Source organism: Chiloscyllium punctatum, chromosome 18, assembly GCF_047496795.1.
Source record: "Chiloscyllium punctatum isolate Juve2018m chromosome 18, sChiPun1.3, whole genome shotgun sequence".
NCBI lineage: Eukaryota > Metazoa > Chordata > Chondrichthyes > Orectolobiformes > Hemiscylliidae > Chiloscyllium > Chiloscyllium punctatum.
The window spans coordinates 9,343,375-9,367,916 of record NC_092756.1 but is presented as its reverse complement, the minus strand read 5'-3'; the positions used below and the strand labels follow the sequence as shown (position 1 = coordinate 9,367,916).

Here is a 24,542-nt window from a genome sequence, read left to right as displayed (position 1 = left end):
CATTCAAGGAGCAGTAAAATCGACGTTTCAGGCAAAAGCCCTTCATCAGGAATAAAGGCAGAGACCCTGAAGCGTGGAGAGATAAGCTCGAGGATGGTGGGGGTGGGGAGAAAGTAGCATAGAGTACAATAGTTGAGTGGGGGAGGGGATGAAGGTGATGGGTATGTGGGGAGGGTGGAGTGGATAGGTGGAAAAGAAGATAGGCAGGTAGGACAAGTCTAGGGGACACTGGTGAGCTGGAAGTTTGTAACTAGGGTGAGGTGTGGAAAGGGGAAATGAGGAAACTGTTGAAGTCCACATTTCAACCCCAGGGCAACAATGTGGACTTCAACAGTTTCCTCATTTCCCCATTCCCCCACCTCACCCTAGTTCCAAAATTCTGGCTCAGCACTGTCCCCATGACTTGTCCTACCTGCCTATCTTCTTTTCCTCCTATCCACTCCACCCTCCTCCCTGAACTATCACCTTCATCCCCTCCCCCATTCACCTATTGTACTCTATGCTACTTTCTCCCCACCCTCTTCTAGCTTATGTCTCCACACTTCAGGCTCTCTGCCTTTAGTCCTGACAGAGGGCTTTTGCCCGAAACGTCGATTTTACTGCTCCTCAGATGCTGCCTGAACTACTGTGCTCTTCCAGCACCACTCATCCAGAACCAGCACTTCCAAGTCGAGTGAGGGAAGAATGCATAACATAACAAAAGATCTAGGAACAGGAGAAGGCCGTCCTGCCCTTCGAGCCTGCTATGCCATTAAATGTGACCATGGCTGATCATTTCGTGGATGCAGAACCATTTACTCACATTCTCACCGTATCCCTTAATTAATTATTTCTTTTTTAAAAAAACCTACCTTAGCTTTATAAACGTTTACTGAACTAGCATCAACTACTTCCCTGGGCAATGAATTCCGTAGAGGTCAAGAAGTTCCTTCTCAATTCAGTCTTAAATTTGCTGCCTCTAATCTTGAGATGATCCCTCTTGTGCTAGCTTCACCTGCCAGTGGAAACATCCTCTCTACTTCTATTTTATCCATTCCATTCATTATTTTATATTTTTCCATTCTTCTGAATTCCAATGAATATATTACCAATCTACTGTTAAACCAAACCCCTCAACTCCGGAAACAACCTAATTAACCTCCTCCTTATCGATGCGGCGGGGCAAATATAATGCGATTCAGCAAGAATTACGATGCATAAAATGGGGTCGCAAAATGTAGGGGATACAGACTATTGAAATGTGGAACTGGTTTAATGAACAGATATTACATGTCCTTGACAGGTATGTCCCTGTCAGGCAGGAAGGAAGTGATAAGGGAAGGGAACCATGGTTTACCGCGGAAATTGCATCTCTTGTTCAGAAGAAGAAGGAGGCTTATGTGTTGATGAGGCAAGATGGAACAGATGAGGCAATGGAGAGTTACATATCAGATAGGAAGGATTTAAAGAGAGAGTTAAGAGCAAAGAGAGGACATGAGCAGTCTTTAGTGAATAGAACAAAGGAGAACCCTAAAGCTTTCTATAGGTATGTGAGGAACAAAAGCATAGGGTAGGAATATGGCCAGTCAAAGACAGAAGTGGAAAGTTCAGTGTGGACCCTGTGGAGAACGGAGAGGTGCTAAATGAACATTTCTCATCAGTTTTCACTCAGGAAAAGGAGAATATTGTAGAGGAGAAGAATGAGGTTCAACATATTAGACTAGAAAGGATTGAGGTTAGTTACGATCAGGTGTTATCAATTCCAGAAAGTAGACAAGTCCCCTGGGCTGGATGGGATTTATCTGAGGATTCTCTGGGAAGCTAGGGAGGAGATAACAGAGACTTTGGCTTTGATATTTGAGTCGTCATTCTCTACAGGTTTGGTACTAGAGGACTAAAGGATTGCAAATGTTGTGCCCTTGATCAAGAAGGGCAATGGAGAGATCAAGAAGAGCAATGGAGATGACCCAGGTAATTATCGACCAGTGAGCCTTACTTCTGTTGTTGGAAAGGTTTTGGAAAGGATTATAAGAGATAAGATTTATAATCAACGAGAAAACAACAATTTGATTTCAGATAGTCAACATGGTTTCGTCAAGGGCCGGTTATGTCTCACAAACCTCTGAGTTTTTTGAGAAGGTGCCCAAGCATGTAGATGAGGGTAGGACAGTTGACATGATATACATGGACTTCAGAAAAGCCTTTGATAAGGTTCCACATAGTAGGCTGTTGGAGAAAATGCAAAGACATGAAACAAAGAGTGATATAGGAGTTTGGATTTGAAACTGGCTTTCTGAAAGAAGGCAGCGAGTGGTGGCTGATGGAAAATATTCAGCCTGGACTCAGGTTAGTAGTAGTGTGCCACAAGGATCTGTTTTGGCACCACTGCTGTTTGTCATTTTTATAAATGACGTATATGCAGGCATAGGTGGCTGGATCAGTAAACTTGCAAAGGACACTAAATTCCGTGGAATGGACAGTGTGGAAGAATGTTACAGATTGCAGGTGGACTTGGATAAACTGCAGAATTATGCTGAAAGGTGGCAAATGGAGTTAAATGCAGCTAAATGTGAGGTGATGCCGTTGAGGAGAATAACAGGAAGGCAGAGTACTGGGTTAATGGAAAGATTCTTGGTAGTGTGGGTGTGCAGAGGGATGGCGTAGTCCATGTACATAGATGCCTGAAAATTGCCACCCAGGTGGATAGTACTGTTAAGGCAGTATACGGTGTGTTAGGTTTCATTCATAGAGGGATTGAGTTCCGGAGCTGCAATATCATGCTGCAACTGAACAAAATGCTGGTGCGGCCATACTTGGAATATTGTGTGCAGTTCTGGTGCCCATAATACGGGAAGGATGTGGAAGCACTTGAAAAAGTGCAGAGGAGATTTACCAGGATGTTGCCTGGTCTGGATGGAAGGTCTTATGAGGAAAGGTTGACAGACTTGAACCTGTTCTCATTGGCAAGAAGCGACTATGAGGGGATTTGATAGAGACATACAAGATAATCAGAGGATTAGATAGGGTAGACAGTGAAAGTCTTTTTCCTCGGATGATGACGCTAGCATGTATGGGGGGTACAACTACAAATTGAGGGGTGATAGATTTAAACAGATGTCAGAGGCAGGGTCTTTACTCAGAGAGTGGTTAGGGTATGGAATGCACTACCTGCTAATGTAGTTAACTCAGCCACATTAGGGAAATTTAAACAATCCTTTACTTAAGCACATGGGTGATTTTGGGATAGTGTAGGGGGATGAGCTGAGAATAATTCACAGGTCGGCGCAACGTCAAGGACCGAAGGGCCTGTTCTGCACTGTATTGTTCTATGACTATAGTGCTACAAGAGATTTCTGCTGTCTTAAACAGAGTGATGGATCTTGTATTGTGGGCTTTCAAAATGTCAGCGATCTCTGCCAACAATGTACAAGGTAGAGTCAGGGCAATAATATGATGCTGCAACAGGAGGGGAATAGGTAACTCCATACAAAACCCTACACCTTCTCACCTATTTTCACCTCTAAAACTGAGGAAATTTTACAAAAGCACCTCCATACCCCACCACAACACTTTGCCCCACAATCGTGGTATCTGGCTGTGCACAAGGAGGAGTGCAACAGTCTGTATTGGGACCAATGGGGCCCTGAAACACTTGGTAAAGACTGAAATCTTCTGAGCATTGAGAGCCCCACCACATTGTATGTATTTTCTATATTTTTTCCTCGGTTCCTAACTTCCCTTGTTTTTCCGAATGAACCTGTTCAAAGTAGTTATTACACACACCTGCACTAGCTGTGAATTGAACTCAAGCCTCTCGATCCAAGATTCGGGATATTTTCACTACATCACAAGACATCGACTTTAACTTCCCTTGTCCCTTATTGTTTCTTGTGCTGAGCCTGCTGAGTCACGCCTGAATCAACTCTGCAATTGGGAGGAAGGGGTGGAACTGATGACCGAGCAGCGGCCGGTCCTCTAACCAGAAGTGAGTGAGGATCGGGGCCAAAGCATTCTCGGGGAGTAAACGCTTGAAGATTGGTCAGAAAGCAAACTGTTTTGCCGGATTGATAATTCACATAAACATACTGGAGCATTAAACCTCTCTCAAAAATCTATGTGAAATTTTAACAAACAGTTTAGATGCAAATCTGATAACGTACATATTTCCAAACGATTTGCATAAATCGAGTAATGGGTTATTGAAAACTCCCAGAACAATTGGTAATTTACATACCTGGCCGGTATGGTTAAATTGAAGCAACCTCTCTACACACTAAATTTACACGCTAAATAGCGCCATGACTATAACTCGACAGAGCAATTATTAATGAATAATATTTCCCCCATGATTCTGTGCAGATATGAATATTCCCTGCAAACTCATTGATAACTTCAGACGCACGCGTAGTTTGCTTTCTATGCGGAGCATGCGCAGTGTCACATTGACCAGGACAGAGAGACATGGAGCTACATTCTCCGGCAGCGGCTGTGATCGGCTTCAAAGAGCGGCGCTCAGAGCCGGTGTGTGGGATCCTCGCTGGGAGAAAGGAGCGGAGAGAATTCACAAGTCCCAAGTAAAGGTTAAAAACCCCGAAAAAGACCCTTCAGGCCCGGGTCAGGATGTGGCGGTCTCTGATCACGGAAACGGCCCAGGATCACGGTCGCCATTTGTTTGAGGGAAGAGGGAGCACGGGCCTGAGGGCCGCCATCTTGAGAAGGTCAAGTTGCAGGAGGGCGGGGCTCTCGGGGTCTGTGGAACAATCAGAGGAAAGGGAAGGCCCATTGTTATTGATTAATTCCACGAAGAGAATGTAAGGACTGCAGATGCTGGAGAACAGAGCTAAAAATGTGTTGCTGGAAAAGCGCAGCAGGTCGTCGATTCTCCTGTTCCTTGGATGCTGCCTGACCTGCTGCGCTTTTCGAACAATTAATTCCACGAACACAGCTTCACTGGGCGATCCCACAGGAATATCCTCTCTCAGTCCTGCTGTGATGTTTCACCCCATCAGAACCAGCAGCTCTCCTCCTCTCTCAGCTCCCCTTCTGTCCTTCATTCAGCATCTGTCCCCTGGAACATTGAGCTGCCTGTCCTGTCCCTCCCTCAGCTGTTGTTCTGTCATACCTGTGATATCCCAGACCCATGCAGTCTATGGATATTTCTTAACATCAGCAATTATTTAATACTCACTTATGGGTTTTTAATCTAATCTTTTTTGAAACCTTTAATTCACATCCAAACATTTGCAATGGTGGGATTTGAATCTGTGTCCAGAGAACATTTGCTGAGTTTCTGGATTAATTATCTCACAATAATGCCATCACTTCGCCTGCTTACAGGTTGCGCATTCCACTGCAACATGAATCAAAACCCTTTCTTCCTGCACAATTGTTTGATCCTGCACTCTGGTGATATGACTCAGTATCTCTCCATGTGGTATCCCTCACTGTGTGGGTCTAATTGCTGCTTCTGTCAGCGCCTCTCACTCTTGAGGCTACTCCAGATCCTGAGCCAACAGAATTCTCCACTCCAGAGAGATGAGGCAGCACAGGCCAGGATTGGAGACTGGGATTTTCCAGATCTTTGTGGGGCTCAATGCCATTCTACATGTGTAACCCTCACAGCATCAGTCAAATTTCCCATTCTGCCTATTTCTGTGTCTTCTACAGGTACTCGGAGTTCATGACTCAATAGACTTGCCAATTGCTGGTTGGGACGATGGTTGGTTAGCCAGAGAGACAAAGGGCAGGGAGGTCGGGAGTCTTCAATAAATCCTGCCGCCAGGTAAGATCATTCCAGTGCACAGAGCAGAGAGCAATTAGAGGGCTCCAAACATTAACTAACAAGACATGACATAAATATAGTACTGGAGGGTGAGTACAGTCCAGACCCACACCAGGCTCAGTCACCACCTTTACTTTAAGTTTGGTTTTGTACTGAAACAGCATCAAGAGTTCCCAGTTTTCAATCCAGGTATGTGCTGTCTTGGTGAGCATCAGGACAACTGAGGGGAAAGCAGGCCTCCCACGAGATGGTGGTAATGCTTCCTGGGATCTTCCTGTTCCCTATTCCCTCTCCAACACTGTTTCTATGGTTTGTCTTGTGGACCAGTGTCTTCAATCATTCTAACTACTGTAACAGTTCCTATATCTGTCTTCTCCTCCCCTCTCACCAATTATTTCACACCTCCAGTCCAGATGACCATCCATATCGCTGTAACTTGCTTCAGTCTCTCCAACATGCCTTGTCTCGATAGTCTCCTTCTCCAACAACTGGCGACACAGGGTCTGTTTCTGTGCTGCATGACTCTTCGGCTGAGGTTTCCTAAATGGAATGAGTTGCATTTGCCTGTGCTTGGCCCATATCCCTTCAAATCTTCTCCTCTCCATGTACCTGCCCGAGTGTCTTTTCCATGTTGTAATTGTACTTGTTTTTACCATTTCCTCTGGCAGTCCATTCCGTCTATGCACCATCCTCTGTGGATAATGTTGCCCCTTAGCTCCCTCTTTAAATACTTGCTCTGTCACCTCACGTTTATGCCTCTAGCTTTGGACTCACCTACCCTTGGCTATTCACCTTACTTAGGCCCTACATTGTTTCATAAACCTTTACAAAGTCACCCCGTGGCCTCCTCTGCCCAGGGGAAATATTGACGACAATGTAACAAATATCTCCAACTCATGTACGCATTGCTCTGACCAATGAAGACAAGTTTGCCAAATGCTGCTTTCCCCACCACACTGTCCACCTGTGATGGCACTTCCAATTAACCATGTTACTGCACCCCTTGGTCTCTCCCTGTTTGACAACACAGTCCAGGGCCCGACCATTAACTGTATTAGTCCTCCCTGGTTTGACTTAACTAAATCCAACACCTGAATTAAATTCCATCTTTCATTCCTTGGCCCACTGGCCCAGTTGATTAACATCCCCTTCAATAACTATATTCCCTGCCCACTCTTCCACTAATCTTGGCATCTGCAAACATACTAACAGAGACTGCTATATTTTCACTCAGATTGTTTATGTAAATGGTGCACCAATCCTGAAAGCAGACTGCTGGTCAGAGGCCTCCAGTCTGAACAACAACCCTCTCCCACCTCCCTCTGTCTCCCACTGTCATCCCATTGTGTATCGAGTTGGCGAGCTCTCCCTGATCCCTTGTGATCTACCCTTAATTACCAATGTATCATGCTACACCTTGACGTCTGTTACTCTGCCTTCGTCTATCTTCTGGGTCACATCTTGAACAAACTCCAATCAAGTTTGGGAGACATGTTTTCTCACGCGCAAAGCTATGCTGGCTGTCTGTAATCAGTCCTTGTCTTTCCCACTGCAAGTAAGTCATATCTCTCAGAATGACCTACAACAACTGACCCACCCTGATGTCTGGCTCACCAGTCTGTACACCCCTGGCTTTCTCTTGCATCCTTCCTTAATTAATGACACAATATTATAATCACAGTCAGACAGTCATACCGCACTGTTGGTTAGCACTAACCATACTCTGAAACTGATCTCGTCCCATCTGCCTGTTCCTGGATCATATCCCTTCAAACCTTTCCTATTCCTGGAGTAATCCAAATGTCTTTTAAACATTGTAGTTGTCCCCATGTTCACCCCTTCCTTGGGAAGTTCATTCCATACACAACCAACCCTCTGTGTAACAATGTACCTCTCATGTCTTTTTTTTAATATGTCTCTCCTCTAAACTTAAAAATGTAGTGCCTTGTCTTGAAACTCCCCTGTTCATGGGAAAATACATCTCCCATTAACTCTATCTATCCCCCTCATGATATTATAAACTTCTATGAGGTCATCTGTCAACATTCAGGTTTCAGTGAAAAAATGTGTTGCTGGAAAAGCGCAGCAGGTCAGGCAGCATCCAAGGGACAGGAGAATCGACTTTTCGGGCATCAGCCCTTCTTCAGGCTGATGCCCGAAACGTCGATTCTCCTGCTCCTTGGATGCTGCCTGACCTGCTGCGCTTTTCCATCAACACATTTTCAGCTCTGATCTCCAGCACATGCAGTCCTCACTTTCTCCTCAATGAAAAAATACCAATCTCTCCAGCCTTTCTTTATAACTGAAACCTTCCATACCCATCCACGTCCCAGTAAATCTCCTTTGAACCCTCTCCAGCTTAATAATATCCTTCCGATATCCTGGGCGACCAGAACTGAACACAGTATTCCAGAAGAGGTCTCAGCAATGGCCTGTATAATCTCAATGTGACTTCCCAACTCCTATATCCAAAGGACTGAGCAATGAAAGCAAGTGAGGCAAGCACCTTTTTTTTGACCATCCTGCCTCTCCATGTTGCAAGCTTCACTGAATTATGTACCTGAACCCAGAGTTCTACAACACACTACCGAAGGTCCGATCATTAATTGTATAAGTTCTTCCCGTGTTTGTTGCACCAATGCCTTACCTCACATTTATTCAGATTGAACTCCATCTACTATTTTTGAGCCATTCACACATTTCATCAGGATCCCTTTGTAATCTTAGAAAACCTTTTTCACTGTCCACAATGCCACCCTCCAGTCGACCTGCCTATCACACATAGCTGTCTATGGTACAAACATCTCTGCTAGTGCCCCTACAATTTCTTCACCAGCTTCCCACAATGTCCTAATATACATTTGATCAGGTCCTGGAGATTTATCTACCTTTGTGTATTAAAACCTTCAGCACCTCCTTTCCTATAATGTGGACTCATTTCAGCACATTGAGTGACAGAGATGTACAGCACAGAAACAGGCCCTTCGGACCAACTCCTGCATGACGTTTCTAGTCACATTTGCCACAATTTTGCCAATATCCCTCTGAACCCTTCCTATTCATACACCCATCCACATGCCTTTTAAATGTATTTCTATCAGCCTCCACTATTTCCTCTGACAGCTTATTCCATACAATCTGCAGGAACCAATTGTCCTTTAGGTCCCTTTGAAAATTTCCCCTCGAACTTTAAAGCTATGGCCTATCAGTTTGTAATCCCCCCAACCTGGGGACAAGACCTTGTCTATTCACCCTATCGATGACCATCATGATTTTAAACACCTTTATCAGGTAACTCCTCAGCCTCCCATGTTCAAGTGAATTCAGCCCCAGCTTATTCAGCTTTTTCCTGCAGCGCAAATCCTACAACCCTGGCAAATCCTTGGTCATCTGAACCCTTTCATGTTCCACAACATCCACAGCATTGAGACCAGAATTGCACACAGTATTCCAATAGTAGTCAGGACAAACACTGTTTAGTTCCCAGAGCGCCCCAGTCTTTATCCACAGTAAGTTCCAAAGTGAAATATTTGTTTTGGATCTTATAGTTTCACACATCGTTGCCTTCTTCATTGATCATTAAGTAGACCGGGTTTGTCCCGAGCTCTTCTTTTGCTCTTAATACACTTGTAGAGTCTCTTTGGATTCTCCTTAACTTTCTCTGCCAAAGCTATCTCATGTCCCCTTTTTACATTCCTGATTTCCATTCGAAATGTATTTCTACAGCCCTGATGCTCCTGAAGGGATTCCCTTGAGTCAACCAGTTATATCTGACATGTGCCCCCTTCTTGGCTGGAGCCTCGAAACTCAGCCAGTGTTTCCTAAGTCAGTCAGCATTGAGCTGCACACTAACAGGAACACACTGGCGCTGAACGCTCCTTTTTATCTCGGTTTTAAAATATTCCTACTTGCCAGACTTCCCTTTACCTGCAAGTAGCCTCCCCAAATCTACTTTAAAAATTCATGACTATCTTGCTCCATTGTATAACTTGAACTTGTGGACCAGGCCTGTCCTTTTCCATCGCTATTTTCAAACTAATACCAATCTGGTGACTTTCCAAAGTGCTCCCCCACTAACACCTCAGTCCCGTTCCCTACATTGTTTCCCACATTGTTTCCCAAGTGGAGGTCAGGTTTAGCCCTATTCTCCCGTTGGGTCATTTACATAATGACTGGGAGTTTCTGGAACACTTAACAAATTCCTTCCATCCAACTGCTTAAGACAGTAGCAATCCCAGTCCAGGTTTGGAAAGGTTAAAATCCCATACCATTACGACGCTATCATTCTAACAGATATCTGAGATCTCCTGACATATTTGCTCTTTCATCTCCCATTGCCTATCACTGTAGTACAATCGTAGCAAACTGATGACCAATTTTTATTTCTCGGTTCCACTAATATCATTTAACTGGCCGATCCTGAATGAATATTCTCTCGAGGTACTGCTGTGTTGTTTTCCCCCAATCAAAACCACCAGCTCTCCTCCTGTTTTGCCTCCTGTTCTCTCCTTCCTGTAGCCTCTGTCCCGTGGAACATTGAGCTGCCAGTCCTGTCTCTCCCTTATCTGTGTTTCTGTAATATCTATGGTATCGCAGTCCCATGTTCCCTTCCATTCTTTGGGTTCATCTGCCTTATCTCTGCGGCCCCTTGCATTGAAATAAATGCAGTTTAATTAATCAATTTTCCCTCATTGCCTGCTATGTTCTTGCCTGCCTTGTCTATTTAAATTGCTCTCTTGAACATCTATACCAGCCTCAACCTTCTTTCGGGCTGTACGACTGTTTGCGGTCCCTGCCAGACGATTTTAAATCCTCTCGAGCAGCTCCAGCAACTCTCCCCACCAGGATATGTGTCCCCCTCCTGTTCCCAGTTCAGGTATCTTCCCCACTCTGTCTACCTGTGCTGACACCTTCAGACATCCAGGGACTTGCCCACCAAGGTCCCTGTGTTCCTTAGTACTCCAGGCAGACCTACCATTCATGATGGATATCATTCGCTGATTAGACTTCCCACGGTGCATTACCTCACAGTGATCAGAAGTAAACTCCATCTGCCATTACTCTGCTCAGTTTATCATCTGATCAGTATCAGACTGCAGCCTGAGACCATGCTCCTCACTGTGGACAACACCCTCACCTTTCATGTCATCTGCAAACGTACCAATGATACCTTCTGCTTTCACATCCGAGATATTAACGTACATAATAACCAGCAAAGGTTCCTGTACAGAACCCTGTGGTACACCTGCTGGGCAAAGTTTTCCATTTGTGAAAAACCTGCTCCACCAATTATGGATCCAATTTTCCAACTTGCCTTGGAATCCATGGGCTCTTTCCTTTTGGACCGGCCTTCCATGTGAGACCTTGTCAAAGACATTAATAAACACCATGTTACCACACCATCTGCACTGGCCTCATCAATATCAGAGGCCAGTCCTCTACCAAATCCATACAGACAATCCCTAATGTATTCCTGTCCTTTCGAATGTTGATTCGTGTCCCTCACAATTGTTTCCAATATTTTCCCTCCCGCTACTGTCAGACGATTTTCTCTGTAATTACCTGGCCTATCACTGCTACTCTTGAACAAATGAACCACATTCGCCATCCTCCAGTCATTCAGCACTTCACCTGTGGCCAGCAAAGTTTTAAATATATCCGCCAGGGCCCCAGCAATCTCCTCTCTTACTTCCCATTACTGCCTGGGATTTATTTTATTGTTACTGGGAATTTCTCCACCTTTTTCCCTGTGAATACATTTAGCGCCTCCTTCTCATAAGATGTTCCAGAGCCTCACCATCCCAACTGAAATCCCTACAATGTCTTTCTCCTGTGTGAATACAGATGGGAAGTATTCATTGAAGACCTCAACTACTTCCTCTGGCTCCATGCACAGATTGTCCCTTTGGATTCTAACAGGCCCAACTGCTTAGTTGGGGATCCTCTTCCTCTAACTGTACTTATTAAATATCTAGTGGCTTATCCTGAACATTATCTGCTAAGGATATTTTGTGACCATTGTTTGCCCGTTGATTTTTAAGGAATCCCCACCCCCCGCGCTTTCTATCTAATGCCTTTCTTACCCATTATTGTTAGCGTTGTCCATTTTGCCTGAGTTTCCACAAGGTTGTAAACCATTGAATATTTATCTTCCACATTTTGTTTACCCTGTAACCATATCTCTCTGGTATCTAAATCTCTTTCAGCTGTGTCACAAATCCAGCTAACTTATTGAAGATACTTTGTCTATGCGGAAAAAAAGTTTCTGTACTCTTTTCTACAATTTCTTATCACAATCCAATTCGTTAATGTAGAGTTTTAGTTAAACTCTGGCCCAGCCTGTTCCTTTCTGCTTGTCTTCAGCCACATCCCCATGGTGTTCCGATGCATCACCTTTTTTCTATTTGGATTTGGAAAACACTTTGCTGTGGGTATGTCATGCAGACCATGTGAGGATGGGCAGATGTCATTCTCGAAAGGACAAGTGTTTGGGATTTTTGTACATCAGCAATGGTTTCATACATATTTATGGATGGTTAATTATAATATTTGAATTTATTGATTTCAAGTTCCACCACTTCAGATGGTGGGTTTCAAACCTGTCTCCCCTGAACATTAGCTGAGGTTTTGGATACATGCTCTAGCAACAATACCACGAGGCCATCACTTCACCTGCTCGCACGTTGCTCATGCCTGAGCACTGATACCAGGGCATCATGAAGCTAAACATCTTCTTCTGTCACAATTGTTTGATCCTAACACCTTCTTGAACTCTGGTGATATCACTCAGTATCTCTCCATTTGGTATCCCTCCCTGTGTGGGTCTAATTGCTGCCTCTGTCAGTGTCCCTCACTCTTGCAGCTACTCCAGATCCTGAGCCAACAGAATTCTCCAATCCAGAGAGATGCAACAGCACAGGGACTCTATGGGACTCAGTGCCATTCTACATGTGTAACCTTCACTACATCAGTATAATTTTCCATTCTGTCTATTTGTCTGTCTCCTGTAGGTACACAGGGAGATTCAATAGACTTCCCAGTTGCTGGGCGTTTCATCCATCACCACATTGAAGATGGTTGGTCAGCCAGAGGGACAAAGTGCAGGGAGATCTAGAGCCTTCAATAAATCCTGCAGTGAGGTAAGATCACTCACAGTGCACAGAGCAGACAGCAATGTGAGGGATCCACACATCAGCTAACAGGACATGACATAGATACAGTGCTGGAGGGGGAGCACAGTACAGACACAACACTGGCTCAATCACCACATCTACTTTAACTTACGTTGTACTGAGACAACATCGAGAGTTCATAGTTATCAATCCAGGCCTGTGCTCTCTTAGTGAGCATCAGTACAACAAAGGGGAAAGCAGGCCTCCCACAAGAGGGTGGGAATACTGCCTGAGATCTTTCTGTTCTGTGTACCTTCTCCAACACTGTACCTATGGTATGTCTTGTGGATCAGTGTCTTCAATAATTTTTAACTCCTATAACATTTCCTATCTCTGGAACCTCCTTCTTTCCATATAGGCCCTCCACATATTTGAAATGGACCGCATTGCAGACTACCATCCCTATCACTATACCTTGCTTCAGTGTCTACAACATGCCTTATCTCCGTATTCTCCTCCTCTTTAACTGGGTACAGGGTCATGCTGCATGAAAACAGAACCTTCAGTCCAAGTCATCAATGCTGACTATTTTCCCCAAACCTGAACGAGTCGCATTTGCCTGTGTTTGGCCCATATCCCTTCAAACCTTCCCCTCTCCATGTGCCTGCCTAAATATCTGTTCCATGTTGTAATTGTTCTTGTTTCTCCCATGTGCCCCTGGCAGTTCATTCTGTCTATTCACCATCGTCTGTGGATGTTGCCCCTCAGCTCCCTCTTTAAATCTTTGTTCTCTCACCTCACGTTTATACCCTCTAGTTTTGGTCTCACTTACCCGTGGCTATTCACCATTCTTACTCTCCGTATGGTTTTATAAACCTTTATAAGGTCACCCCTTATAAGCCTCCTCTGTCCAAGGGAAATATTAAAGACAATGTTACAAATATCTCCAACTCATGTGCTGGCCAATGACAGCAAGTGTGCCAAATGTCACTTTCCCCACTCTGTCCACCTGTGATGCTACTTCCAAAGAACAATGTAACTGCACCTCTTGGTCTCTCTCTATTTGACAACACTACCCAGGGCTGTACCATTATCTGTGTTAGTCCAAAACTCAATACCTGAATTAAACTCCATCTTTCATTCCTTGCTTCACTGGCCCAATTGGTCGAGATCCCCTTTGATAACCGTATTCACTGCCCACTACACCATTCATTTGATCATCCACAAAATTACTAACAATGACTCCAATATTCTCAACCAAATTGTTTATGTAGATGATGCACATCAGTGGTCCCAGCCCTGATCCTTGTAGCACACCGCTGGTCACAGGCCTCCAGTCTGAACAACAACCCTCTCCCACCAACCCCTGTCTCCTACTGTCAAACCAATTTTGTGTCCAGTTGACTAGCTCTTCCTGATCACGTGATCTAATCTTACGAACCAGTATATCATGCTAAATGAGAGGTTTATGAAGGTTTGTTGCTCAGATTGAGGTTTAGGATGTAGGTTTGCTTTCTGAGCTGTAGGTTTGATATCCAGATGTTTCGTTACCTGGTACGGTAACATCATCAGTGGTGACCTCCAAGTTAAGCGAAGCTGTTGTCTCCTGCTTTGTATTTATATCTTTCTCCTGGATGGGGTTCCTGGAGTTCACCACAAACCCCAGGAACCCCATCCAGGAGAAAGATATAAATAGCAAGCAGGAGACAACAGCTTCGCTTCACTTGGAGGTCGCCACTGATGATGTTACCTAGCCAGGTAACGAAACATCTAGATATCAAACGTACAGCTCAACGAGCAAACCTACACCCTAAATCATGCTAAATCCCATCAAAGGCCCTGCTGACGTTGGTGTAGACAATGTCTGGTCACCAATTCAACAAAAGCCATCAAGTTAGTGAGACTTGACTTTGTATGCACAAAGCCCTGCTGACTATCTTTCACCAATCCTTGCCTTTACAAACGAATGTAACTCCAGACTGGCAGAATCACTTTCACAACTAACCCACCACTGACGTTGGGCTAATTGGTTTTCAGTTCCCTGGCTTCCTCTTGCAGCCTTTCTTAAATAATGGATCAAAACCATAGTGTTGTCAGAGCTGTACAGCATGGAAACTGACCCTACAGTTGACACCAACCATAATCTCAAACTAAACTCGTTCCAGCTGCCTGTTGCTGGCCTATATCCCACCAACCCTTTCCTATTCATGTACTTAACTAAACGTTGTAATTGTACCGACATCCACCTCAGGACGTTCATTCCACACCCAAACCACCCTCTGTGTAACAATTTGCACCTTGTATCCTTTTTTTTGCACATCTCTCTCCTCTAACCTAAAAAATGTGGCCCCTCCACTTGAGACTCTGTCATCCGAAGGAAAAGGCAGCTATCACTGACTCTATCTATATCCCAACTTTTTGTCTTAAACTTCTATAAGGTCACCTCTCAACCTCCCGGCTCCAGTGAAAAAGAAAACTCTGCATATCCAGCCATTTTTCAGAACTCAAGCCTTCTATACCCAGCAACGTCTTGGTAAATCTCTTCTGAACACCCTTCAGATTAATAATATCCTCCCTATAACTGGGCGACCAGAACTAGATGGGGTATTGCAGAACAGGCCTCACAAATGTCTGTACAATCTCAACATGATGTCCCAAATCCTCCACTCAGTGGACTGAGCAATCGTCAGGCATGCCAAGCACTGTCTTATCCATCCTGTGATGCAAGTTTCAAGGATTATGTACCCGAACCCGGGGGTCCCTCTGCTCTAAAACACTAACTGAGGCCCTAACATTAATTGTATAAGCTCTACCCTTGTTTGTTTTACTAAATGCATGAAGTCGCATTTATTCAGATTGAATTCCATCTGCAGTTTTTCAGCCCATTCACCCATTTCATCAAGAGCCCTTTGGAATCTTGGAAATCCACTATGCCACCCTCCAGCCTTCCAGCTGATCACACATGGCTGTCAATGGTACAAATGCCCTTGCTAGTAGCTCCACAATTTCTTCCCTAGCATCGCACAATGTCCTGTGATACACTTAATCAGGGCCTGGGGCCTTCCACACCTTTGTGTTTTAAAACCACCAGCACCACCTCTTCTATAACATACACTCTTTTCAAGTAATAGAGGTGTACAACATGGAAACAGAGCCTTCAGTCCAACTCATCCATGCTGACTAGAAGATGTAAATAAATTCATCCCGTTTACCAGCATTTGGCCCATGTACCGCTCAACTCTGACTATCCATATATCCATCCAGATACAATTACAACATTTAAAAGGTATCAGTCTCCATTACATTCTCTCTCAGCTTATTCCATACACACATCACCATGTGCATGAAAAAGTTGTCCCTTCAGTCCCTTTTTAAAACTTTACTCTCTAACACTAAACCTATGTCCTCTAGTTTTGGGCTGCCCAACCCCTCGGAAAAGACTTTGAATGTTTACCAAATCCATGCCCCTCATGTTTATCTCAACCTCTGTAAGGTCACCCCTCAGTCTCCGACGCTCTAAGGAAAATAGCCCCAGCTTATTCAGCAACAACCCTGGTAAAATCTTGTAAATCATTTCTGAGCCCTTTCAAGTTTCACAGCATCCTTCCTATAGCAGGGAGACTGGAATGGCAGAGAACTCCAATTGTGGTCTGACGTATTACTCTTGTTCTCTGCGTTCCCCAGTCTTTGTCCACAGTAAGTTCTGGAGGGAAAAAAAAATTGTTTAGGGTCTTAACCATACCTGCTAATGAAAGCCAACACACCATACGCCTTCTTAACACCTCTCAACTTGGGTGGTAACTTCAGGTACACAGGATCACTCTGTTCGTGCACACCGCTAAGGTTCTTGCCTTTAACCATGTAAACTTTTTCTGCAGATTCTTCCAATCTGAAACCATCCCTATCTTTGTAACTTCCTACAGTCCATATAACACTCATAAACTGTGAAACCTCCTCAAGTCCCTATATTCCTAATGCCTGCAAAATCCTCCAATCCCGATATCCCTCCCTAACTCTGTAAATGCCACCATCCTCCAGTGCCTTTCTGGGGAACATTGCAGAGGAAGGAAGATTTGTAGAGACCGGGCCATGTTACAGAGGTAGGAAGGGCTATAGAACCTGGAGGATGGTACTAATGTAGGAAGGAAAGTGGATCTTGCAGGAGGTTAGACAGTGTGGGATTCATAGAGCCTGCAGGTTGGGATCAAGAATGGGTTGTGAACCCTGAAGGATGTTACGATTTGAACCACAGATCATCTTTGATTGGACCATTCAGCTGATCTTAGAGTCAAAGAGATGTACAGCATGGAAGCAGATCTTTCGGTCTAACCTGTCCATGCCGACCAGATATCCCAACCCAATCCAGTCCCACCTACCAGCATCTGGCCCATATTCTTGCAAACCCTTCCTATTCATATACCCATCCACATAGCTTTGTATCAGACTCCACCACTTACTCTGGCAGCTCATTCCATACACGTACTACCCTCTGCGTGAAAAAAAAATGCCCCTTAAGTCTCTTTTATACCTCTCTCCTCTAACCGCAAACCCGTGTCCTCCAGTTCTGGACTCCCGTTCCCGTGGGTGAAGACTTTGTCTATTTAGCCTCTCCATGCCCCTCATGATTTTATAAAGCTCTATATGGTCGCCCCTAATGATTTTATAAACCTCTATAAGGTCACCCCTCAGCCTTCGATGCTCCAGGGAAAACAGCCCCAGCCTAATCAACCTCTCTATAGCACAAACCCTCCAATCTTGGCAACATCCTGGTAAATCTTTTCTGAATCCTTACAAGTTTCACAACATCCTTCTGATAGGAAGGTGACCAGAATTGCACACAGTATTCCAAAAGTGACCTAACCAATGTCCTGTACAGCCACAGCATGACCTCAAAACTCCTGTACTCAATATTCTGACCAATAAAAGAAAGCATACTAAATGCCGCCTTCACTATCCTACCTATCTGCGACTCAGCTTTCAATAGCTATGAACCTGCACTCCAATATCTCTATGTTCAGCAACACTCCGTCAAAACTTACCATTAAGTGTATAAGTCCAGCAAAAAAGATTTGCTTTCGCAAAATGCAGCACCTCGCATTTATCTGAATTAATATCCATCTGCCACTTCTCAGCGCATTGGCCCATCTGATCAACATTCCATTGTAATTGGAAGTAACCTCTTTCGCTGGCCACTTCACCTACAATTTTGTTGTCATCTGCAAACTGACTAACTATACCTCTTATGCTCACATCCAGATCATTTATGGAAACAATGCAAAATATTGGACCCAGCACCGATCCTTGTGGCACTCCACTGGTCACAGGCCTCCAGTTTGCAAACCAACCCTCCACCACCACTCTTTGTCTTCTACCTTTAATACAGTTCTTTACCAATTGGCTAGTTCTCCCTGTATTCCGTGAGATCTAACCTTGCTAACCAGCCTCCAATGGGGAACCTTGTTGAACGCTTTACTGAAGTCCATATAGATCACATCCACTGCTCTGCCCTCATCAATCTTCTCTGATACTTCTTCAAAAAACTTAATCAAGTTTGTGAGACAGGATTTCCGACTCAAAAAGAAATATTGACTATCCCTCATCAGTCCTTGCCTTTCCAAATACATGTACATCCTGTCGCTCACGATTCTCTCCAACAAGGTACACACCGATGTCAGGCTCACCAGTCTATAGTTCCATGGCTTTTCCTTACTGCCTTTGTTAAATAGTAGCAACACGATAGCCAACCTCCAGTCTTCTGGCTCTGATGTCCTGTTTCTAGAGATCTTTATCAGAATGGTGAGCACAGCTTAAGATTGCCAGGCTGGAAAATGTGAATTCAGGTGTGAATCTATTTGCCCGTTCTCTCTGTGTGCCTGAAACTGACCTGGTGGTGCTCTGGTAAAAAGCACTCTCCGTGCATCTTGGAACAAACAGATCTCCAGGACTGACCAGAGGTCACGTCATCAAAGCCTTCACTTAGAATGTTCTTTATTCTAAATGGCAGTTTTATGAGATGCAGGAATTGAGGAGTTGTCATTTTTAAAAGAATGAAACTTTTGTCATTGACCCTGATACATGCAATGGGGATTCGTGGATTCTGTTGTTCTCTGCAGACTGTCACTCAGAAGGTTGTCTCACCGGGGAATCTGAGTGCAGATAGTCTTTGCTTGGTAGAGTGTGTATTTACCAGTTTATTACAGCTCAGACACAGTGTTTCTGGAGAATGTATAACTATGTAAATACCTCACCGACAGGCTCAGGGGTGAGTGCACTGGGCCCTGAGCACAAGCAGCTGGGAAACCTCATGCCGATTGTATGTGGCAAAAGTGAGAATTACTGATACTGGAGTTCAGAGTCGCGATTAGAGTGGTGTTGGAAAAGCACAGCAGGTCAGGCAGCATCCGAGGAGCGGGAAAATCGACGTTTTGCCTGATGTCGATGTTCCCACTCCTCGGATGCTACCTGACCTGCTGTGCTTTTCCAGCACCACTCTAATCTAGGCTCTGTTTGTATGTGGGGCTTGGCACAGATTGGGTGAGAGCAGCTCCCTGAGCAAATGACAGGTATGGAGCTAGGGTTCCTCCTGCTGTGTTTGACCGAGTGCCATATCGTTATCTCCTTCTCATGAGTAAGCATGTCATGTTCTCTCGTCCTGACAGTGTCCACTCCCTGTCAACCTTTCCAGCTGTTGAACATCTTCCTTCTCTCTCACTCCCACCAGCCCTTCCAGCCTGGCCTTGGTTTCTGATCTCCTGCAATCCTAAATGACCAATATTATCGTATTGCTTTCCTTTGAGCTGTGTGGGAACAAACCTGAAGTAGGTTTGGGCCATTGGAAGAAAAAGACAACTCCCCCTTCTCCACCTTTGTCAAACAGAGTCTGCTTGTTTGTCTCTCTCCCATAAGTGTAAGGAACCATCCTTTCAGCATCCACCCTGTCCATTCCCATGAGGATCTGTACATTTTAATGAGGACAACTGTCCTCCTGATGACCATCAGTGGCAAAGCACCGAAGTGACATATTTATGTTCCTCGATTTTCTGTAACTGCTTCCTTTTGCTCAACCCCTCCCTCATTCTGAAACCTTCCCCAGCCTGGACAGTGCTCCAAACCACTAATTACGAAGAATGCTCCAACCTCTGTTAACTCTTCACACCCTTACAATCCTCCTTGTCATGTGAACAGCTCCAGCTTCTACAGTCCTTCCAAACTATTGCATCTCCTACAACCCTCACCATCTCTGTATGCTCCAGTCACTAAATTTCTCCATGCATCTGTAAATCCCTCCAGCCCCTTCAAATCTGCCTATCTCTCCAAGGTCCAGCAGTTCCACAACACATCCCTCTACATGGAACTTCCACCAGAGATCACGAGCCTCCAGATCTCTGTAATCCCCTGCGGTTCTCTCTATTTCTGTTCCCACCTTCGGTACCGACAACCCTACTTCCATATATAACATCATCAAGTCCCTACAATCCTCCAGAACAATGTAACCCCCAAAAGACCTTACAATTCTATCTCGATCACTGACTGCCTGCAGTGATTTGAAACTTCAGCAATTAGAGTCAGAGAATCAGAGAGATGTAAAGCATGGAAACAGACCGTTCAGTCCAACTTGTCCATGCCAATCCAGTCGCACCAATCAGCACCTGGCCCATCTCCCTCTCAACCCGTCCTATTCATATACCCATCCAGATGCCTTTCAACTGTTGCAATTATTCCAGCCTCCTCCACTTCCTCTGGCAGCTCATTCCAAACGTGTACCACCCTCTGTGTGAAATATTTGTCCCTTAGCTCTCTTTCATATATTTCCCCTCTCACCCTAAACCTATGCACTATAGTTCTGGACTCACCAACCCCAGGGAAAAGACTTTGTCTATTTATCCCATGCCCCTCATAATTTTGTAAACCTCTATAAGGTCTCCCCTCAGCCTCCGACGCCTCAGCCAGTGCAGCCTCTCCCTATAGCTCAAATCCTCCAACCTTGGCAACATCCTTGTAAATCATTTCTGAACCCTTCAAGTTTCACGACATCCTTCCGATAGGAAGGAGACCAGAATTGCACACGGTATTCCAAAAGTGGCCTAACCAATGTCCTGTACAGCCGCAACATGACATCCCAACTCTTGTACTCAATAATCTGAACAATAAAGGAATGCATACCAAGTGCCTTCTTTGCTATCCTATCTACCTGTGACTCTACTTTCAAGGACCTCTGTAGTTCATTTGCAAAATTGGATAGACTGATGCAGTGGCCTGAGGTCTTGTGGGTGAAGTTAGTTCAGTCTAAGCTGTTAGGCAGAGCCAGTGAGGTATTTGCAGCGCTGTCTCCTGAGTGGCCAAGAGATTATGCACAAGTCGAACAGGCTATTTTAAGTGCTTATGGATGAGTAAAAGAAGCTTATCGACAGCGGTTCAGCTATATAAAGAGCCAGGACAGACTTATGTGGAGTTCTATCCAATTAAACGTAGTAATCTTTCTGCAACATCTCCAGCCTCCATACATCTCTCTGTCATGGTGAGCTGCTCCAAACCCCACAAGCTTTCCTGCCTCTGTACACCATCAAGTTGATACAACACCTCTGATTTCTGTCGTGTCCTGCACACCCGTTTTTGTGAATTCTGCCGACCACTAATTCTCTCCCTATCTGCGTAAATTTCCCAAGCCACGACAATTCCCTGTACTGTGCAGCCCCCACCAGACCCGAAAGTCATCGCTATCTGTGAAATCTCCTTCAGGTCTATATCCTCCACCTTGCTGAAACCCCCTCTCAGCATCGCAACCCCCATTATTTCCTAATGTTGTTGAGTCTCTAAAACCATCCCTATCTACTCCACTGCATACTACACTCCTAGTCTGTGTAGTCTCTTCAATTCCTTCAGTTCCAATATACCTATGTATAGGTGTGACTGCTTTATGGCCATTGTATCCTCGTTTCAATCTGCAAAGGACTCTGCTCAGTGTAGCTCATCCTATGCTCATAATTGAATCTGGTCTCTCACAACCCTCTTTATGACTCTCTCCTCCAGTCTCGACAAGCTTCCCTATCCCTGTCATATCTTGCAGCATGCACACCACTCACTCTCTCTGACATACCTTCCAGTGCATAAAATCATCTCTGCTTCTAACTTTATCCAGTCTACAACTTCATCCCTGTCCGTGCAACATCCTCCAGTCCACACACTCCTCTCTATTGCGGCAGCATTCTCCAGCTTATATCATCTTCCATGTGTTTGCAACATTCTCCAGTCCATACCATCCTCTCTCTCACTGTGATATTCTCCAGATGCACAACTGTTGTTAAATGTACAACATCCTGGAATCATGTGAATGTTTCTACGCCCTGATCAACATAGTCCATGTAACGATCGACAACCCTATACACATCCCTATCTCTGAAGTCTAATCAAAGACTCTTCATCTCTCTAACTTCCTCCAAACAGTAAAATGTTTTCTCCTGCAAACATTCTGTAGCAACTGTAACTATGTTTAACCCTGCAACATTGTTGTGCCCCCAAACATCTCTCCCACTCTGTGACCTCTAACCGTCCGTCAAAGGCCCTCTCTCGGTGACACGCGCCATGCATTTGCAACAAGGAATGACAGCATTAACTGAAGGGAACAGATATGATCGAACTGTTATTGTGGAGATGTGGCTGCAGAATGATCATGACAACAATGTGATTATTGAGGGATTGTAGGGATTTCGGCAGGATCAGCAAAAAAACAAACAAGGTCCCGTTTTGTTGTGAAGAAAGGACGCAGTCAGTGCATTAGTGAGACAGCCAATTTAATCTGGGAATCAAAATATAGAGTCATTTTGAATGGACAGCTTCCAAATAGCAAAGGGGATCTGGAAGATCAAATCACAATCCATGCTCGTTGGTAAGTTGGATACAATATTTTCTTGGTAATCGTAGACAGAGGCATGTGGAGTGGTCAATTTCTGATTGGACGTCTGTGGCCAATGCTGTTTCACAAGGATCAGTGCTGCGATGTCTGTGTGTAATTTATATCTGTGATTCAGATGAACAGGTCAGCAGTTTGCTTAGTATTTTGCAGACGACATTTGGAAAGGCATGTAATGATTAGGGATAGTTTGGGGAATTGTGGATAGTGAGGAAGAGTGTTAAAGGTTGCAGCAGTATGTAGATCAGCTGGAACGCTGTGCAGAGAAATCGCAAATTGAATTTCATCGGGACAAGTGTGAAGTGATGCATTTATGAAGTCAAATGGAAGAGAGAAGTACACTAATTGACTAATTGGAAACATAGATAAACAGATGACCTTGGTTGCAAATCCGTAGCTCCCTGAAAATAACAACACAGCAGAATGTGGTGGTAAAGGAGGAGTATGGTATGCTTACCGACATTGGTCACAGTATTGAGTACAGACGTTTGCATGTCATGTTGGACTGAATGAAACTTTATTCGGCCATGTCTGGAATGTTGCATGTCGTTCTCATCGACACACCACAGGAGGATGTGGAGGTTTTGGGGAGGGTGTAACAGAGGGTTGGCAGAATGTTGCCTGGATGAGAATGTGTTTACTGTAAGGAGGTTGAACGCAGTTGGATTGTTTTGTGAGAATATCAGAGACTGAGAAGTGACTGGGTACAGGTATATAGCATTAGGAAAGGCTTGAATAGTGTGGATAGTTGGAATCCTCCTTCCAATGTAAAAATATCAAATACTAGGGTGCCCCGGTTTAAGGTGAGAGTGAGAAGTTTTAAGTGAGATGGGTGAGGCCAGTTGACTTTACCGAGAGGGTAGAAGCTTCTCAGGAGGTGGGAGAGGTGGCAACAAGAGCAAACATTTGAAGGGCATTTAGACAGAAACATGAACAGACAGAGAATAGAGAGATATCACCCATGTGCAGGCAGATGGGATCAGTTTAGAATAGCATCATGGTCAGCACAGCCATGGTGGGCCGAAGGGCCTATTACTCTGCTGTACTGTTCTATTTTCTAACTTCACGGCATCTACCGTGAGAAAGCCCCTCAGAATCCTGGATGTTTCATTCAATTTCTCTTCCATTCTTCAAAAACCCCAATAGGTTCAAGGTCAATCTACTCCACCTCTTCTCATTGGAAAATCCCGCCAACTCCAGGATCAGCCGAAAGAACTTTCCCTGGCCTGCCTCCAATACAAGAATGTCTTTCCTTAGGGCACGCATACTGTTCATTATAATCTAGGTGTGGTCTGACTTGTACCTTGCATGGTTTTAGCAAGACCTCCCTATTGTTAGACTCCATTCCCTTTGCAATAAATGGCAACATTTGATTTGCCTTCTCTATGACCTGCTGACCCTGTAAACTACCTTTTACAGATTGATCCACAAGGATTCCCAAAACCGTTTGTGCAGTCAGTCTGAAACCAAACGGTGTTAGCCTAACAGTAAGTCAGGAACGTGTTGGAGTGACGTGTTATAAAGGATATGACAATAAATGATAACTGGATGCTTAGAAACAATGGGAGATGCATGATTTTATAAAAGGGGAATATTTTTAACTCTGTTGGATTCTATATTTTGGTGTGACCTTAAATGGCAGAAGAGTTAAGGCTGGAGGAGGCTAGTTGCGGGAGAGGGATATTTGAAATTTCAGAAGCATTTTGACAGTATTCAACCAGGTCTAAAAATTAACTCGTGAGAGAATAGGGCCCCTGAA

The 24,542-nt window shown here is 44.5% G+C and overlaps 2 long non-coding RNA genes across 2 annotated transcripts in view; one reads left to right on the top strand and one right to left on the bottom strand.

Annotated features, from left to right (window-relative positions):
* LOC140489134 (uncharacterized) overlaps window positions 1–3,884 on the bottom strand; it is a 32,127-nt gene extending 28,243 nt beyond the window's left edge. The window contains exon 1 of the long non-coding RNA XR_011963078.1: window positions 3,763–3,884. This is a non-coding gene — a long non-coding RNA (uncharacterized lncRNA). The remainder of the gene's footprint in view (window positions 1–3,762) is intronic.
* Window positions 3,885–4,464: 580 nt separating this feature from the next.
* LOC140488923 (uncharacterized) lies at window positions 4,465–12,873 on the top strand. The gene is made up of 3 exons (XR_011963054.1): window positions 4,465–4,559; window positions 5,647–5,761; window positions 12,772–12,873. It is a non-coding gene; the product is annotated as an uncharacterized lncRNA (long non-coding RNA).
* Window positions 12,874–24,542: the final 11,669 nt, after the last annotated feature.